We start from the raw sequence: 20,744 nt of genomic DNA, 5'->3' as shown, positions 1-20,744 counted from the left end.
ACCTTCAGTTGACCAAAGTGCTGTACAGGCAATAAATATTAAATAACACAATGGGAGTACAATAATAAAACAATAATTAAAAACATGATAAAAAGCACAATAACTAGAAAAATATTTTAAAAAACACATACAAATGTAAAAATGTAATCACATCAAAACAAACAGTTTCTGTTCATACACATGTTATTGTATTTTAATATCTATATATGTCTGGCATGTATTGTGAATGTGTTTTTAATGTTGATACATGTATTGTTTCATTAATATGTTTTAAAATGTATTTAATGATTGTAATTCGTTTTTCTTGACGTATTTTCTGTTTTATCAAATAAAATGAATGTTGCCACATCAAATGTGTTAAAGTTGTGATTCAAGACCATCATTCATGGTGATGCGAAAAAAGTTTGTGGAAAATATTAAAAGAAAACGACGCAGTATAGTTTGTTGAAAATATGGGGGAAAAACAATATAGTATAGTATGTAGAAATGTTTCTATATTTTTACATGTCAAAGATTACTATACTATCTATATATAGATTACTATACTTCCGGGTTACAGGCTCTGATAATGTACACATTTCATACATTCATTATTTTTAAAACATTTTCTGTTGCTTAAAACATGTCCATGAAAAAAATGTAAGAAATAAAACGGCATAGTATGTCGAAAATGTGAGATAAACTGTTAGCTATTTTAAAAATCAGCATTCATATAAATACATGTTTACAATAAATATAAAGTCAACTAGGTGAGAATAAGACTATGACAACAATTATTTGCCATGGATAGCCCAACTTTAGCAGGCACAATTCAATGTTAACAAACTAAACATGAAGATGGTTTATTCTGCCATGGCCCCCCCACAGGATGGTATGACCTGTAGACGCCCCGCCCCCTGCTGGCCAGAGACGCTACATAGGCAAGGTCAGCTGACTGATACGGATGACGCAATGGCAACAGCTCACAACAACTTCGCCAGCTCACGAGATGCACACGGAAGAGTGACTGGAGGGAATAAACAGCGATAACTAGAGTTTCCTGTGATTTAAAAGGTCAGTCAATGGCCAAACGTCCACACAAACTTAACAAATACACATAAGCGAAACAAATAAGCAAACAAACACATAAGCGAACAAATAAGCAAACAAACAAACACGTCCCCGCTGTGTTAGCTTACAGCTATGCTAACGCCGCTACAGTTGCTACAGTCCGGCCGAATAAACAAACCGCTCATTGTCAAATTCACCCGAGTCATGGTCACTTCGAAATAATATAATACCATGACATTTCATACTTTGTTTTTAATGGACTGTGATATTTTCGCTTCTGTAGTTGTCAGTGGATGAGCACTTCCGGTTTACAGGCTCTGATAATGTACACACATCACTTCATACATGATTCTCTACATTTTCTCTAGCTTAAACATGGTTTTTCGAGGTATTTAATCCATTTGTGTTGTATGTTTAGCAGCAGATATACTCTGTCTGCAGTGGTGTTAGGGTGCAGTTTTAATTCATAGGCACATTGCCTATCTTGTAGCTATGATGTGTGTGTATAGCTCCACCTGGTGGTCACTAACTGCACATGCTATAAGTCTGTTCTGATATTTTCATTCTATAGTCAGTACCTACTATTCTGACTTCCTGGTGTCTTTTTCTTCTTTTCTCCCCACAGGACTGCGAGGACATTCATCTGACATCAATGAAGACGGTGGCTTCTTGTGTTTCTGAAGAACTTACGGTACTAAACTATGACCATTTATGATATTGTCGACATACTGTACTATGACCATTTCTGATATTTTAGACATACTGTACTATGACCATTTCTGATATTTTAGACATACTGTACTATGACCATTTCTGATATTTTAGACATACTGTACTATGACCATTTCTGATATTTTAGACATACTATACTATGACCATTTCTGATATTTTAGACATACTATACTGACTTCATGGTGTCTTTTTCTTCTTTTCTCCCCACAGGACTGCGAGGACAATCATCTGACATCAATGAAGACGGTGGCTTCTTGAGTTTCTAAAGAACTTACGGTACTATACTATGACTTTTATGATATTTTAGACATACTATACTATGTCGTTTTTTCAAAATGTCTTCTGATATTACTATATTATACTTTTTCATTTTTTATTCACATTTTTCACCCTAATATATTAATCGGTTTTTTTCTAAAACTTCTATACTGTGTCGTTTTTACTGACATTTTCAATCTACTATACTGACTTCATGGTGTCTTTTTCTTCTTTTCTCCCCACAGGACTGCGAGGACATTCATCTGACATCAATGAAGACGGTGGCTTCTTGTGTTTCTGAAGAACTTACGGTACTAAACTATGACCATTTATGATATTGTCGACATACTGTACTATGTCGTTTTTTGGACATACTATACTTTGTTCATTTTTTGCATTTTTATATATTATATATATTTTCATTCTACTAAACTGACGTCATGGTGTCTTTTTCTTCTTTTCCCGGAACACCGAGTGCAAGTACATCTGACATCAATGAAGACGGTGGCTTCTGGAGTTTCTGAAGAACTTACGGTACTATACTATACTATGACCATTTCTGATATTTTAGACATACTATACTATGACCATTTCTGATATTTTAGACATACTATACTATGACCATTTCTGATATTTTAGACATACTATACTATGACCATTTCTGATATTTTAGACATACTATACTATGACCATTTCTGATATTTTAGACATACTGTACTATGACCATTTCTGATATTTTAGACATACTATACTATGACCATTTCTGATATTTTAGACATACTATACTATGACCATTTCTGATATTTTAGACATACTATACTATGTCATTTCTTCTGATATTTTAGACATACTATACTGACTTCATGGTGTCTTTTTCTTCTTTTCTCCCCACAGGACTGCGAGGACAATCATCTGACATCAATGAAGACGGTGGCTTCTTGAGTTTCTAAAGAACTTACGGTACTATACTATGACTTTTATGATATTTTAGACATACTATACTATGTCGTTTTTTCAAAATGTCTTCTGATATTACTATATTATACTTTTTCATTTTTTATTCACATTTTTCACCCTAATATATTAATCGGTTTTTTTCTAAAACTTCTATACTGTGTAGTTTTTACTGACATTTTCAATCTACTATACTGACTTCCTGGTGTCTTTTTCTTCTTTTCTCCCCACAGGACTGCGAGGACAATCATCTGACATCAATGAAGACGGTGGCTTCTGGAGTTTCTGAAGAACTTACGGTACTATGACTATTTATGATATTTTAGACATACTGTACGATGTTTTCTTTTTGCATTTTTCCGGCATTGGTTAGGGTTAGGGTTATGACTTGCTATACATGCTATATTATGACTTTTCTGTCATCGTTATCGACATACTATACTACGCCTTGTCTCTACGCACTAAACCATGCCTTATTTCCACATCAAATACGATGTTTTCTCCGACATTGGTTAGGGTTATGGTTATGGTTATGACTTTTTTGTCATTTTTTCAACATGCTATATTATGACTTTTCTGTCATTTTTTACGAAATAAAATACCACGCCTGGTATCCACACACTATACCGTGCCTTATCATGGCATAACATTATTTATTTTATTTTTTTCAAAAAAAATCGACACTGTCGTTTCTAATTTTTAGAAATTTTTAGAAATGCTATATTATTACTTTTCTGTCATCGTTATCGACATACTATACTACGCCTTGTGTCTACGCACTAAACCGTGCCTTATTTCCACATCAAATACGATGTTTTCATGGGTTAGGGTTATATACTGACTTCATGGTGTCTTTTTCTTCTTCTCTTCCCACAGAGAGTGAAGAGAGGACCCCCCCCCTCCCCCTCCCCCCATCATCGGCTGCCTATGTTGCTGAAAAACTTGTGGACGTTTTCAGCCTTGGGGAAGTATAGCAGACTTAGCAGCCTTTGGGACGTATAGCAGACTTAACAGACTATCGATGTGGCTGTGAGAGGGTTAGGGGTTAGGGTTCACAGCCACTTAGCAGACGACTTGGGGCGGTGGCTGGGGTGCCGAGCGCCCCCCCCCCAGCCCCCCGACTTAGCAGACTTAGCAGACTTAGCAGACTTAGCAGACTTAGCAGGCCTACAGACTTAGCAGACTATCGGCAGTGGCTGCAGGGCCAGTCTCACTGCCAGGAGTGCAGTGAGAGCCGGCAGCCACCTGTCGGCCGCTTAGCAGACTTGGGGACATTTAGCAGACTTGGGGACATTTAGCAGACTTGGGGAAAAGGCTGCACTGCTATGTATGAATTGTATGAATTGTATGAATAAAATGTGAATACAAAAAAAGTTTCTTAAAATTCATTTGTTCATTTCCAGTTCCTAAGAAAGTATCCTATTCACTACTCTCTTACTTCCTAACCCTCCTTTCTTCTATTCCCTTAATTAGCATCCTATTAACCAATTAACCCTATTAACGTATTCATTACCCCTTTATCCTTATCCTTATCTACTCTCTGCAACGTATAAGGCTCGAACCTGCAACCTCTGGCCTACCAACCACCCTTCTATCTGCTTGAGCTATCAGACCTGATGACAGTTCTCTGCTTTTACTTGTATTTGACTTCTTCATCACTGGAAAGACACATTCAAACTCTGCATGGCACAAGACTCAAACTCCTGGGATCTTTAAACCCAGTGGACCACCCAAGGTTTGAACTCACGTTCTCTGGTCTCCAAGACGGGTTCTTATCACAGTGAGCCATCCGACCTGACACAGTTACATGTTCCCTGGCCTACGTGTCATTTTCACCTCAGGTTTGGACCTTAAAATACACAGCTCAAGCACCTCTTATTTGACCTGAGACATTATTGTTTCGTAGAGCTTATGTCTTGTTCATTTGGGTTTGTGGACCTGAAAGATGACTGCACCTGAAGAGCCTTGAACCCACAACCTGCAGTCTCACAGGCAGTCTTCTAACGCTCTGAGCCATCTGACCTGACACAGTATGGGAAGGTTTTGAAGTGGTTTTGCCTTTTTATTTGGGATGATGGACTTGAAGAAACAATGCACCTCACAAGGATCGAACTAACAAACGCTAGGTTTCGGGGCAATGTTGTATCTCTTTGAGCCATTTGTTCTGGCTCTTGTCCTTTTCATTTTCTAATCTAATTCTTCACTTTGGTTGTTGGCTTTCAAAAATCACTGCACCTTAAGAGGATCGAACTTTAGACTTTAGGGTTGCTGAGCGGTTGTGTATCTCTTTGAGCTATTTGATCTGAGCACCTGGTGTCTGGTTTGGTCAACTAACTAATACTTCACTTTGGTTGAAAGATTGCAAAATATCATTGCATTACATTTAGCTGACGCTTTTATCCAAAGCGACTTACAATTACCGATGTCACAACTGTACATGTGCTTTACGCAACGGACCTGAACTCGACACCAGCGCCTTAATGCCGAGAACAGACCCAATCTGGCCACCATCACATGTACATGAAGACCTGTGCTCCGGGCGCATTTATCTTCTTCATTTTGAGTAAAGCACTTTAAAAATCACTATAGCTCACGAGGACTCGAACACACAACCTCAGGTCTTCTGACCTGACACTTATCCCTCTGAGCTATCTGTCCTGACATGATTACGTTTGGAAGAGCTTATGGCCGGTTCATTTGGGTTTATGAACCTTAAAGATTACTGCACCTGGAAAGCCTTGAACCCACAACCTCCTGTCTCACAGTCTGTGTTCTATCCCTCTGAGCCACTTGACCAGTGACTGCTACATCTCATTTGGTAACTTAATTCTCTACTTTGGATGGTTAGACTTAGAAAATGCATGGACCTCACAGGGATCGAACCCAAGACTCCTGCTCACCTGAGCAGCGTTGCATCCCACTGAGCTATTTCATTTGGGACAGTCTTAAGTTGTTTGGTAGATTATGACACAAAGAAAATGTAAAAAAGGGAAATAAAATAAGTCATAGTGTAGTGCATCCAATAAAACTTAACTGAGTTAAGTGTCACACAATTATGCCACCAACATTTGTAAATGAGAAACCCTTCTCTCCACTTTGTTCACATCATTTGGATGTTTTACCTGAAAAACAGGTGCAAATAAAGAGGGTTGAACCAAGACCCTCCAGACATCAAGGTGGTGTCTTATCCCTTTGAGCCATTTGACCTGGGAACATTATTTCCGTTTGGTAATCTAATTCTACACTTTGGGTGCTGGCCTTCAGAACATCTCTGCACCTCATGGGGATCGAACCCAAAACTTCAGCTCACCTGATATTGCTGTTTTAGTCTGCGTTCTTGTAATTAGTGTCTACAGTGAGCCTGTTGAGCCGTGTTGAGCGATGTGGGGCAAGCCCCTCTCTCTGCTGTTCAAATGAATGGGTGCTGTAAAAAGTATTTTTCTATTCAATGTGTGCGGCAAAAAAATAATCACCGTACTGTGCTGGCATACCTACCAAACGTCGTCTCATAATTCAGAGAGCCGATTGGCTGTAAGTATGTGTGCCGCGAAAAGTTTAGATGTGAAGAGGAGACTAGAAGAGCAGCGTATAGCCATTAAAATCAGCGAAAGGGAATGAAGCTGACCGTCTACTTCAGCTTTGGGAAGTTCATTTGACGTCATATCTTTTGTTGATCTTCTGTGTAGCCTATAGGCTATTGCTCTGCTGGATCCATTGATATTGTGACCTCGGTGACGAGTGTCTGTGTTTTCCTTATATCCCCATTATTATTTTCCGTAAATCCAATATAGCACCTTTGGGATGTAGTGGAGAGGAGATTCGCATCATGGATGTGCAGCCTACAAATGTGCAGCGACTGCCTGCTAGCGTGTCAAGATGGACCACAATCTCTGAGGAATGTCTCCAGCATCTTGTTGAGTCTATGCCACGAAGAATTAAGGGAGGCTAAAGGGTCTGACCTGGTACTAGCAAGGTGTATATAATAAAGTGGCTGGTGAGTGAATGTAGATCAAGGTGTTAAAGCCCAACAATGCTCCACCAGCTTTAAAACAAGACTTTATTAATTGCATATTCCAAACAGGGTCAACAAACCAATAATAACAAATCCACACAAAATACTCTTTTCTGGATTTCCATTCGTGTCAACATGTGTGTATCTTTTACTGCATGTAGTGTGTGTGTGTGTGTGTGTGTGTGTGTGTGTGTGAGTGTGAGCCTCTCCAACAAGTAACACAAATAGTGTATCATTACATAGTAGTCCTGAGATTTCCTTCTCCCCCATCCATCAGACGTGAAAGGCATAAAACAGGGCGCCTTGCTTTGTAAGTGGGATAACTCAAGAGAGGTCGAGCTTCCAGGAAGCGGAGGCCCATCGTTATCTGGAGGCTGAAGGAGCGCGAGGGGAGGTGGGGGTGGGGGACACCTTGCGGGGGACACAGAGGACACGTTAGACATGCTCAAACATTTAAAGACGTGAAGTTGATCGTTTTTTTACAAGATCCAAATAAACACATGAATCTGTCTCTCAATGACTCGTTTCCTTTTCCTGTTGGTTGCTCCCAGGCACAGACCCATTGGTTGCTCCCAGGCACAGACCCATTGGTTGCTCCCAGGCACAGACCCATTGGTTGCTCCCAGGCACAGACCCATTGGTTGCTCCGAGGCACAGACCCATTGGTTGCTCCCAGGCACAGACCCATTGGTTGCTCCGAGGCACAGACCCATTGGTTGCTCCCAGGCACAGACCCATTGGTTGCTCCCAGGCACAGACCCATTGGTTGCTCCAGGCACAGACCCATTGGTTGCTCCCAGGCACAGACCCATTGGTTGCTCCCAGGCACAGACCCATTGGTGCTCCCAGGCACAGACCCATTGGTTGCTCCCAGGCACAGACCCATTGGTTGCTCCCAGGCACAGACCCATTGGTTGCTCCCAGGCACAGACCCATTGGTTGCTCCCAGGCACAGACCCATTGGTTGCTCCCAGGCACAGACCCATTGGTTGCTCCCAGGCACAGACCCATTGGTTGCTCCCAGGCACAGACCCATTGGTTGCTCCCAGGCACAGACCCATTGGTTGCTCCCAGGCACAGACCCATTGGTTGCTCCCAGGCACAGACCCATTGGTTGCTACTGAATATGTAATTCAAGCTTTACTCAGTGCAGTAAATAGTGCTTTTGTTGTAGACACAGTCTACACAATGAACCACAATGAACTACAATGCCCATATCCCACGAGGGAACCAGAGTGTTGTTTTATTAACCGATGTGCGGGGGTGTCCTCTGAGCTTAGAAACAAATCTGAAGAAATGTTCAATTGGTCAAACTATTCGGCCGATTTTATTTTGTAAAACGGCTGTATTTCAGAAACTACGATAATCACAACAAATATCTATTAACTTAAACGTTGAATATCAAAGATAAACACGTATACAGATGGAGCGTTTTATTTAGGACAGTTTGAAACGCGAGGGTCGTGGTTAAAACTAAATATAGTATTTGCAGAATAAAAGGTAAATCGTTTTTTGAAAATAATGCAGCTATGATAACGTAATATAACGTAACCCATGGCAACTGAACAGTTGAGTGGATCAGAGCCGTCTGGTGAGCTGTTACCTGGACAGAGCGCAGTGTCTCTCCATGAGAGCCTTCAGGTCCTCGCTCTCCTGCTGGCTCTCATCATCTTCACACTCTTCTTTGTCTGGAAAGACAAAACTCAAATAACTCAACCATTCTTCTTAAATGTCGGTTGCTCTTCAGTAATCCTCCTGATCATGTGCCTCACCAGTTTGTCGATCTCCAGCATCTTCTTCTCCTGCCAGTGCAGCTGCTTTGTTTTCATACGCAGCAACACTTTGAGGCGCTCCTGCTCCAGATCGAGGGTCTGGGAGTCCTTCTGCAGGGACAGAGAACAAGAGATGTTCAGGGACTGTCAGGAAAATGAGTACAGCCAGGGTTGTTCATTTTATGTGGACATAAATCCAGAAACACACAACAGAGGGCGCCATGCATCAGGGACAACGAAGCTCTGGATGTTTAGCTGTCATAGCGAAGGTAGTGTCCTCTTTAAGAACAAGGAGGTGATATTGAGCTGTTGCTTGTGCAGCTCTCATCTTGTCCTATCAATAATAATGTGAGGGAGTAACATTAATGACTCCACTGTGCCAGAGCAGAAAGATGAGCAGCCACTTTACTCTGATGAAGAGCGGCATCCTCGCCAAACTGCACTCTGGGAAACAGAGCTGTAGGTTGAGAGTTGAACCCACTCCTGTTCACGCTGTTAAAGAATGATTGGGGGGGGACATGTTTATCCCTAAGGGTCTGACCATCTTAGTTTTGGCCGCACAGTTATACTGTAGGAGCTGATGTTCAACTTCCAATATTTGAAAAAACTAACAAACTTCCCCCCGATGTCAAGATCGATGCCGTTTGCATTAACACAGCCAACATATTTATTTTTAAATAATTTTTGTAATACGGTATTTCTTTTTGGTTAGTTTGTGTTTTAGGATCACTTAATGGATTGAACTGTCACTTGAGCAAAATATAATATCATGTGACTACAAATAAAGAATATTAACAAAAGCAGAAATGTCCCCTAGTGAGGCACAAGAGAAACTGAGAGGTGTTGGTGTGTGGGTCATCTCTCTGCTATCGCTCCTGCTTAGAGGCTATCACTGGGTCATGAGATGCTCCTAAAGTGGCGCTCTGCTATAATAAGCACACGGATAAGAGGATAATGTTGCTCTTCTGTCTATATTGGTCATATGATGCCCCTTGACTGAAATGTTTCCTGTTCAATATCCCCACTGATTTCCTTAAAATCCTGGGATGAGAGTCCACATCTCAATTTACTCTCAACTGTCATTTCCCTTTCATCACTCACCTCAGCAATGGACCTCTCTCTCTGTCCCTGTATTCTGCCTCTGACTCACTCTCAAGTGCCTAGATGTCAAGAGAGGTGGTGAAGTGATCATTATTTATTGAGCAGTATACTCTTTCACATTGAATCATAACAAGTCATACTGAATGTAAACACAACTGACTCTAAAGTAAGTCCCAGTCTGTGACATTGGACATTTTGAAGACTCAAAGTCCCAAGCAGTAGGTAGAATATTAGCTAGTCTATGTAATGTGCACAGAAAATAAATAGTTAACTGAATACTGGGATGGAAATAGCCTATAAGCACTCAGTAAAACATAAACACAGGAGGATTTCATAGTTTTTCTCAGTCACTTTAAGAACAAAAGGTCCCAAGGGAACACGAGCAGAGAAAAAGTGTTAGCGGAAAATTACTTTCAATAATTTTCCAAAACTTTGAATTCTTAAAGAAATGCATTTTTTCCAGGGACACAAAGAAACATATTTCCCCAAGAACATGGTTTCCCAGACAGTAAGAGTATTTGTATGTCTAGTGTGTACATGTTATCTGTGTTTTCATGCAGCTCACACATACTTGGGCTTGTGCGGGGGCCCGGACTGGCCCGGACTGGCCCACCAGTGGGATCTCAACAGCAAAGCCCCGGGCTTTAGCGTACTTCCGAAGACCCAACACTGCGTTTTTATTGAGGTGTTTGATGAGGACCCCGACCCCTGCCTCGAGAGCCGCTCGTCTGCAGTCTGAGGGGCAAAGAGGGACATGTAGTGCATCCTGTTTTCCCTGATGATACGTGATTCTGATTGGCCAGAAGACATTATCAAAGATGTTCTATTGAGAAGACGATCACTACGTGACAAAAGTTTTCAAAACAGTTTCTAGTCTTCGTATTCTTGTTTTTGGCGTGAGAATAGTTTGGGCAGCGTGAGAGCGTGAGATTGACAGTGAAAGCGTGTGTCACACGCCAGATGCGTGAGAGTTGGCAACCCTGAGCTAGCTAGCAAAGAGGGACATGTAGTCCCAGACACTGCCATCGATATCACTGGAGGAGCCCAGGGGCAACTGAGGCTTTGATTGATTGATTGAAAAGTTTATTAACAGCTTGTATATTGGGTACAGTACAGTACAGCTCAAAACATACAATTGTTAAGGGGATGCAGACCAGAGAAAGACTTTCGTCTTGTTTACATCAGGGTCCCCCATTTCCAATTCATCATATCATTTAAGACATATAAGACATATATGACATACAGATGGCTTATTTACAATTTTCATTTTAGATTTCGTTCTAATACATCCTAACCGGACATTTAAGACATACCAAGTCTACAGATATACAGTTAGTAACAGAGTCTAAAATGCGAGTATATATATGGGGGGGGGAAGCTGTCCATTGTACGACAGGTTGAGATTTGTACCATTACCGGGGCCAGTTTTGCAATGCTCTCCCCCGAAGGTGCTCTTTAAGAGAGGTTTTGAAGGTAAGTATAGTTTTACAGGGAAGAGCGTTCCACCTTGATGTGGCATAATTGCGAAACGTGTATTCCCCTTTTTTTGTGCCAAATCTGGGTTTTACATGATTTGTGGAGCTCCCTCTGGTGTTATGATCATGGTATTCCTTGACCTTTGGGAAGAATGTTGACATGTACATGGGTACCATAGAGGTGTAGTGGATCTTGTAGACCAGGCCCATTGCAAGTAGCTGTACTCTGTCGTCTACTCTAAGCCATCCTAGGTTGTCAAAGTGGGCAGAGGTGAGGTGGGTTCTAGATGAAAGGTCAAGCAGTAGTCTGACCAGTTTATTTTGCGATGTTTGAAGTTTTATTTTTAGCGCCTTGGAGGTGCTATGGTACCATGACGTGCAAGCATAGTCATAGTACCCTTGAATGAGTGCTCCTGCCAGAGTTTTCAGGGTGTTTTTGTTTACCAGAGAGGAGATCCGGTATAGGAATCTAGTTCTTTGATTGACTTTTTTTATTACATTGGATGCCATTTTGTCACAGGAGAGGTTTGCCTCAAGAATAGATCCTAGGTATGTAATTTCCTTCTTACTTGTGACAATAATGTCACCCACTGCAACTGAGAAGTCGTCGGATTTGCTGAGATTATGTTTCGAACCGAAGAGAATGGACTCTGTTTTACCCAGGTGTAATGATAATTTATTATCGGCGAGCCAGGTGCAGATTCTGCCGAGCTCGGAGCTGAGGGTTTTTTCAACCTGCAATCTGCTCCTGTCAGAGACCAGCAGGGCTGAGTCGTCCGCGAACAGGCTGAGAGGGGAGAAGGAGAGATTTGAACAGTATTGAGCAGATTGAGCAGAACAGCGTGACAGAGGCCACACAATCATTTATTTCAGCCTCCAGGGCGATCTGCTAGTTTTCTAAAGACATTATACTCATTTTGAAGATGTGCAAAGCCCTTCTCTTCCCTCCTATATAAAGAACTTGAGTTTATTCTCTGTCTCCGAGTCCTCACCTTGTTGCAGTCTCCCGTCAGCCATTAACGCTTTCATGGCCTCTTCTGCAGCAAGCTGGCTGCCTTCCTGGTCGGAGCTGAGGCCTCTCTAAACAAGCTCTCTCCGACCTTCACCCTTTGATTGGTGCGGGTGGGGATGGATAGGAGGCAGCGGGAAGGGGTGTAGTGGTGCAGCAGGTCTGTGAGTTATGAGGGAGGGGCAGCGACAGAGAAGGCTCTGTCCCGCCCCATGTCCGGTGATTGGTGCGGGTGGGGATGGATAGGAGGCAGCGGGAAGGGGTGTGGTGGAGAGAACGCCGTCCGGATGCGTTTGGGTTTCCTGGAGAACGGGCCGTGCAGAAGCATGTTCTCCGGACTGCCGTCGTCCCCTGAACACAACACGGGGGTTAACACTCTGAGATATCAAGCAGTGGAAGAAACAGCATTCAAAACCTCGCATTAAAGATCTACATCTTTCATCACTGCAATGCATTTGAGCAGCCTGAGCAGCATATGTTGCTAATGCGCGGAGGACCGAGCCCCGTTCAACTCACCAGCAACACAGAGTGGGCCTCCAGTAGCCACACTTTCTCCTTCAACCCCTTCAATGTTGGGGAGGTTTGTAAGGCTCTAAAGGGCCTAGACCCCAAACAATCAGCAGGCCCGGACGATCTCCCCCCTTATTTCTTACGGCTAGCTGCAGATATTTTAGCCAAACCACTGTGTCATGTTTTTAATCTTTCTATAACAAACAATGTCATTCCAGATGTTTGGAAAACTGCAAATGTTCTCCCCTTATTGAAAGGTGGTGATCCCATGGTGATGAATAATTACAGACCCATTTCCAAGCTCTCTATTTTAGCTAAAGTACTTGAAAGGCTGGTGAATGATCAAATCAAAGAATATTTAAGCTTGAACAACATCCTGTCTCCTCACCAGTCAGGCTTTAGGAAGCAGCACAGTAACAGCTGCTTTGAAAGTAGTGAATGACATTGTTGAAAGCTTGGACGCAAAGAGCTACTGTGCTGCCCTTTTGATAGACTGATCCAAGGCTTTTGATTCTGTGGACCATGAAGTGATCTCATAGAGGCCTGTCTGACCAAGCTGCTGGTGATACTGTGGACCATGAAGTGACCCCATAGAGGCCTGTCTGACCAAGCTGCTGGTGATACTGTGGACCATGAAGTGATCTCATATAGGCCTGTCTGACCAAGCTGTTGGTTGGTTTGAAAACTACCTTTCGAATCGCAAGCAATGTGTAAAATCCAGCGGTCTCTCCTCAAGCTTTCTTAATGTGCCCAGAGGTGTTCCTCAAGGGTCGGTCTTGGGACCGACCCTTTTTACTATTTATATAAATGATGTGGGTCAAAGCATTGATGCCTCTGTACATCTATATGCAGATGATACTGTTGTGCTGGCACTGTTGCCCTTTGAACGTCTGCAGTCTGCTTTTGACACTTTTCAGTCACATCTGTTCCACCTCAGGTTGGTGTTAAACTCAGATAAGACAAAAGTCATGTTGTTTTCCAATAAGAAAAGGTTACCAACTGTTCTTCCCTGCATCATGTCTGCACAGCATAACCCCATTGAAGCTGTTAACACCTACAGATACTTAGGCATCACTATAGATGACAATCTCTGCTTCAAACAGCATATTGACAATCTCTTAAGGAAATTAAAACTGGGATTCTTTTTTAGAAATAAGGCCTGCTTCTCCACAAGTGCGAGGAAACGGCTTGTAGCTGCCACATTTTTGCCGCTCTTGGACTACGGGGATGTTGTGTACATGAACGCCTCAGCTCACTCCCTTCATCTGCTGGACGCTGTCTACCATGGGGCTCTGAGGTTCATAACCAACTGTAACCCCCTCACACACCACTGCACGCTGTCTACCATGGGGCTCTGAGGTTCATAACCCACTGTAAACCCCTCACACCCCACTGCACGCTGTCTACCATGGGGCTCTGAGGTTCATAACCAACTGTAAACCCCTCACACACCACTGCACGCTGTCTACCATGGGGCTCTGAGGTTCATAACAAACTGTAAACCCCTCACACACCACTGCACGCTGTCTACCATGGGGCTCTGAGGTTCATAACCAACTGTAAACCCCTCACCCCACTGCACGCTGTCTACCATGGGGCTCTGAGGTTCATAACAAACTGTAAACCCCTCACCCCACTGCACGCTGTCTACCATGGGGCTCTGAGGTTCATAACCAACTGTAACCCCCTCACACACCACTGCACGCTGTCTACCATGGGGCTCTGAGGTTCATAACTAACTGTAACCCCCTCACCCCACTGCACGATGTCTACCATGGGGCTCTGAGGTTCATAACTAACTGTAACCCCCTCACACACCACTGCACGCTGTCTACCATGGGGCTCTGAGGTTCATAACCCACTGTAACCCCCTCACACCCCACTGCACGCTGTCTACCATGGGGCTCTGAGGTTCATAACAAACTGTAACCCCCTCACCCCACTGCACGCTGTCTACCATGGGGCTCTGAGGTTCATAACTAACTGTAACCCCCTCACCCCACTGCACGCTGTCTACCATGGGGCTCTGAGGTTCATAACAAACTGTAACCCCCTCACCCCACTGCACGCTGTCTACCATGGGGCTCTGAGGTTCATAACTAACTGTAACCCCCTCACCCCACTGCACGCTGTCTACCATGGGGCTCTGAGGTTCATAACTAACTGTAAACCCCTCACACACCACTGCACGCTGTCTACCATGGGGCTCTGAGGTTCATAACTAACTGTAACCCCCTCACACACCACTGCACGCTGTCTACCATGGGGCTCTGAGGTTCATAACTAACTGTAAACCCCTCACACACCACTGCACGCTGTCTACCATGGGGCTCTGAGGTTCATAACTAACTGTAACCCCCTCACACACCACTGCACGCTGTACTCTTTAGTCAACTGGACATCATTATCAATGCGCAGATCACTGCACTGGTACAAACTCATCTATACCGCTATGCTTGGACTGCTGCCCCTCTACATATCCACTTGCATATCACACAAACAGTACAGCTATAGCCTACCATCTCAACATGACATCACTCTGTCCGTCCCCTCAGTTCGCACGGTGCTTGGGAAAAAAAGCCATATCATACTCTGCCCCCTCGACCTGGAACACACTTCAGCAGGAACTCAAGCTGACCAGTTTGATACCCATCACGGATTTTAAACTCATTTTAAAAAAGCTGGAGAAATCACCTGTGGGTGTTTGCACCTGCTTTAACTGCTGTGTGGATTTAGGTGACTGCTTTTTTTACGATGTTGTTGCCTCTGTTTGGTGTCCTGTCTGTAACTGTGTGTGGTAGTGTTACCACTGACAGGTCTCTCTTGGAAATGAGACCTTGTGTCTCAATGAGATTTGAAACCTGTATAAATAAAGGCTAAAAAAAAAAAAAAAAAGCACAGAGAGATCGGGTTATTCATGTTCCCTGTTTACATGATAAATACTAGTAACCTGGCATTTCGATGCCTTTTCTAAACTATTCAGTATTTGTATTTCTCTATCATGACATAAAGACGAAACTCCTCTCCAGAAGTGAGACACCGCCATCACTGTTAACTGATTAACTGCTACCAGCTGATGACTTACTTTCCTCTTCTTTGAAACAAATGTTCTTATGTCCATGTTGTCTGGGGGAGAAAACATATCAAACCAAGAGATCGTCAGCTTTGATTTTCGCTGTATTAACCATTTCCTGAACATTTGGTGTGTGTGCCTTACCTCCGCTACCGGCATCGCTTCATACAACAGATCTGAGCTGTCCAACTATGACAACACTCCTTGAACATGCGCGCGCTATGTGAGAATCTGCCTTGGTACAAAGTAGCAGTGAAAACATGGTACGGAGTTTCATTGGTTTGGGCATTCTCTCAATAAGCAAGTGGAATGGATTTGATAGTGAAGCACTGACACAGCGCTCTGCAAAGTGCGGCGAGTGGATAGACCGATTCACGGACTTTCCGCATAGTAAAAGTGGGGGGGTCTAAACTAACCATTTGAAAAAGTATAATGGCTGCGACGCCCATGATTTATTATGTTACACTGGCCTGCCCTTAATGATAAACAAGACAGAGAGTATACGCTATCATTTACAAGTGGTCATGCATGCAGCAGTTTTAGAAAGTCACCCAAGGAACACAAAGTTGTCTTTAGCTGTCTTTATGGTTCACAGCGTTTACGTTACATTCAGAACAGGCACTGTTGGCTGAAACTTAATGAGTCATATAACGTTAGGAGAGAGTGTAAGCTAACGGCGTATCAGAGTAGGCTAATTGCAGGATGTTAAATTACTAAAATAAGTCCTTTTACCTATCTTTTTAACAATAAATAACATAACGTCTAAGCTCAGAATGTTCTGCAAAATTATCGCACCAAATTGATACTTAATATACAACAACGCGCAGAGTTATAAAAAGGACACGTGGCACACACACAAACAATTTACCAGAACATCATACATTTTAGATCTACGGACCTCTCACACAACAGGACCGGAGTGTCTTACCTGTCCTCTGCACGCTTCAGTGTGTTACCCGGCTCGCACGCACCACCTATTTAACTCCTGGCGTGCCTCCTTCAAAGCCGCCACTCTACCCCGTATAGATGTGGCGCCATACCAGGTATAAAAAATGTACTCCAGAGAGTACCCAAGACCTTCCGCCTGTAGCAACAACAAATCAGAGTCTGCTGAGTCCAATTCTGGTCGGTTCATTCTGTTAGGATGCGTGGAAGGGTAGGACCCAAATGCAGACTATCAAAACAGGTAAAAGGTCTCGAAACAAAAAGCGAGCTTTATTTTAAAAGCTGAAATGGCATGGCATGAAACAAATGGGTTGTACAAAAACTGACCGTGACCAACATGGAGGGAGACAGGAGAGACAACCGTGACTGACATGGAGGGAGACAGGAGAGACAACCGTGACCAACATGGAGGGAGACAGGAGAGACAACCGTGACTGACATGGAGGGAGACAGGAGAGACAACCGTGACCGACATGGAGGGAGACAGGAGAGACAACCGTGACTGACATGGAGGGAGACAGGAGAGACAACCGTGACCAACATGGAGGGAGACAGGAGAGACAACCGTGACTGACATGGAGGGAGACAGGAGAGACAACCGTGACTGACATAGAGGGAGACAGGAGAGACAACCGTGACTGACATGGAGGGAGACAGGAGAGACAACCGTGACTGACATGGAGGGAGACAGGAGAGACAACCGTGACCAACATGGAGGGAGACAGGAGAGACAACCGTGACTGACATGGAGGGAGACAGGAGAGAACAACCGTGACCAACATGGAGGGAGACAGGAAGACAACCGTGACTGACATGGAGGGAGACAGGAGAGACAACCGTGACCAACATGGAGGGAGACAGGAGAGACAACCGTGACCTGACATGGAGGGAGACAGGAGAGACAACCGTGACCAACATGGAGGGAGACAGGAGAGACAACCGTGACCAACATGGAGGGAGACAGGAGAGACAACCGTGACCAACATGGAGGGAGACAGGAGAGACAACCGTGACTGACATGGAGGGAGACAGGAGAGACAACCGTGACCAACATGGAGGGAGACAGGAGAGACAGGAGAGACAACCGTGACTGACATGGAGGGAGACAGGAGAGACAACCCGTGACTGACATGGAGGGAGACAGGAGAGACAACCGTGACCAACATGGAGGGAGACATGAGGAGAGACAACCGTGACCAACATGGAGGGAGACAGGAGAGACAACCGTGACTGACATGGAGGGAGAAGGAGAGACAACCGTGACTCGACATGGAGGGAGACAGGAGAAGACAACCGTGACCCAACATGGAGGGGAGACAGGAGAGACAGAGAGACAACCGTGACTGACATGGAGGGAGACAGGAGAGACAACCGTGACCAACATGGAGGGAGACAGGAGAGGACAACCGTGACTGACATGGAGGAGACAGGAGAGACAACCGTGACCAACATGGAGGGAGACAGGAGAGACAACCGTGACCAACATGGGAGGGAGAACAGGAGAGACAACCGTGACCAACATGGAGGGAGACAGGAGAGACAACCGGGCCACATGGAGGGAAGACAGGAGAGACAACCGTGACCAACATGGAGGGAGACAGGAGAGACAACCGTGACCAACATGAGGGAGACAGGAGAACAACCGTGACTGACATGGAGGGAGACAGAGAGACAACCGTGACTGACATGGAGGGAGACAGGAGAGACAACCGTGACCAACATGGAGGGAGACAGGAGAGACAACCGTGACCAACTGGAGGGAGACAGGAGAGACAACCGTGACCAACATGGATGGAGACAGGAGAGACAACGTGACTGACATGGAGGGAGACAGAGAGACAACCGTGACCAACATGGAGGGAGACAGGAGAGACAACCGTGACTGACATGGAGGGAGACAGGAGAGACAACCGTGACCCACATGGAGGGAGCAGGAGAGACAACCGTGACTGACATGGAGGGAGACAGGAGAGACAACCGTGACTGACATGGAGGGAGACAGGAGAGACAACCGTGACCAACATGGAGGGAGACAGGAGAGACAACCGTGACCAACATGGAGGGAGACAGGAGAGACAACCGTGACCAACATGGAGAAAGACAGGAGAGACAACCGTGACCAACATGGAGGGAGACAGGAGAGACAACCGTGACCAACATGGAGGGAGACAGGAGAGACAACCGTGACTGACATGGAGGGAGACAGGAGAGACAACCGTGACCAACATGGAGGGAGACAGGAGAGACAACCGTGACTGACATGGAGGGAGACAGGAGAGACAACCGTGACCAACATGGAGGGAGACAGGAGAGACAACCGTGACTGACATGGAGGGAGACAGGAGAGACAACCGTGACTGACATGGAGGGAGACAGGAGAGACAACCGTGACCAACATGGAGGGAGACAGGAGAGACAACCGTGACCAACATGGAGGGAGACAGGAGAGACAACCGTGACCAACATGGAGGGAGACAGGAGAGACAACCGTGACTGACATGGAGGGAGACAGGAGAGACAACCGTGACTGACATGGAGGGAGACAGGAGAGACAACCGTGACCAACATGGAGGGAGACAGGAGAGACAACCGTGACCAACATGGAGGGAGACAGGAGAGACAACCGTGACCAACATGGAGGGAGACAGGAGAGACACCGTGACCAACATGGAGGGAGACAGGAGAGACAACCGTGACTGACATGGAGGGAGACAGGAGAGACAACCGTGACTGACATGGAGGGAGACAGGAGAGACAACCGTGACCAACATGGAGGGAGACAGGAGAGACAACCGTGACTGACATGGAGGGAGACAGGAGAGACAACCGTGACCAACATGGAGGGAGACAGGAGAGACAACCGTGACCAACATGGAGGGAGACAGGAGAGACAACCGTGACTGACATGGAGGGAGACAGGAGAGACAACCGTGACCAACATGGAAGGGAGACAGAGAGACAACCGTGACCAACATGGAGGGAGACAGGAGAGACAACCGTGGACCAACATGGAGGGAGACCGGAGAGACAAACCGTGACCAACATGGAGGAGACAGGGAGAGACAACCGTGACTGGACATGGAGGGAGACAGGAGAGACAACCGTGACCGACATGGAGGGAGACAGGAGAGACAACCGTGACCAACATGGAGGGGAGACAGGAGAGACAACCGTGACCAACATGGAGTGAGAGACAGGAGAGACAACCGTGACCAACATGGAGGGAGACAGGAGAGACAACCGTGACAACATGGAGGGAGGACAGGAGAGACAACCGTGACTGACCATGGAGGGAGACAGGAGAGACAACCGTGACCAACATGGAGGAGACAGGAGAGACACCGTGACTGACATGGAGGGAGACAGGAGAGACAACCGTGACCAACATGGAGGGAGACAGGAGAGACAACCGTGACCAACATGGAGGGAGACAGGAGAGACAACCGTGACCAACATGGAGGGAGACAGGAGAAACCAACAATGAACCGACAGGGGAACATCTTCTTCTTCTTCTTCTTCTTCTTCTTTAGATTTTATTGGCGGTTGGCAAACCAACTTATAGGTGCATTACCGCCACCGACTGGAGTGTGGACAAGAGACTATCCAGAAAACAATAAACAAAAGAAATAAAACACAACAAAACAAACAAAAACAAAACAAACAAACCAAAACAAAAAAGAACCAAACTCTAGATTATTTTAAATTTATCAGTTTCTCTTAAAAACGTAATAATCTCACAATAAATATTGCCTGATGTTTTCCCCAACAGCCCCGGCATCGACAAGTCACTGAATCCTGCCCTCTTCAGTGTCTGAAAAACACACCTCTCTGAACACTATATTTCACACAAAGC

The 20,744-nt window shown here is 44.8% G+C and overlaps 2 long non-coding RNA genes across 3 annotated transcripts; one reads left to right on the top strand and one right to left on the bottom strand.

Annotated features, from left to right (window-relative positions):
• Positions 1 to 953: 953 nt before the first annotated feature.
• Positions 954 to 4,382, top strand: LOC117470679. Of its 2 annotated transcripts, XR_004554709.1 has the most exons (7): positions 954 to 1,053; positions 1,676 to 1,741; positions 1,993 to 2,058; positions 2,286 to 2,574; positions 2,935 to 3,000; positions 3,228 to 3,293; positions 3,871 to 4,382. It is a non-coding gene; the product is annotated as an uncharacterized LOC117470679 (long non-coding RNA). The 2 variants fall into 2 exon arrangements; XR_004554710.1 differs by lacking the exon at positions 1,993 to 2,058.
• A 2,690-nt stretch (positions 4,383 to 7,072) lies between these two features.
• On the bottom strand, positions 7,073 to 10,732 carry LOC117470680. Its single transcript, XR_004554711.1, has 4 exons — positions 10,451 to 10,732; positions 8,779 to 8,889; positions 8,610 to 8,694; positions 7,073 to 7,417 (listed from the first exon to the last, which is right to left on the bottom strand). It is a non-coding gene; the product is annotated as an uncharacterized LOC117470680 (long non-coding RNA).
• Positions 10,733 to 20,744: the final 10,012 nt, after the last annotated feature.

Source organism: Trematomus bernacchii, unplaced genomic scaffold, assembly GCF_902827165.1.
Source record: "Trematomus bernacchii unplaced genomic scaffold, fTreBer1.1, whole genome shotgun sequence".
Lineage (NCBI taxonomy): Eukaryota > Metazoa > Chordata > Actinopteri > Perciformes > Nototheniidae > Trematomus > Trematomus bernacchii.
Note: the sequence above shows the minus strand (reverse complement) of the source record. Positions and strands in the feature narration are given on the sequence as shown.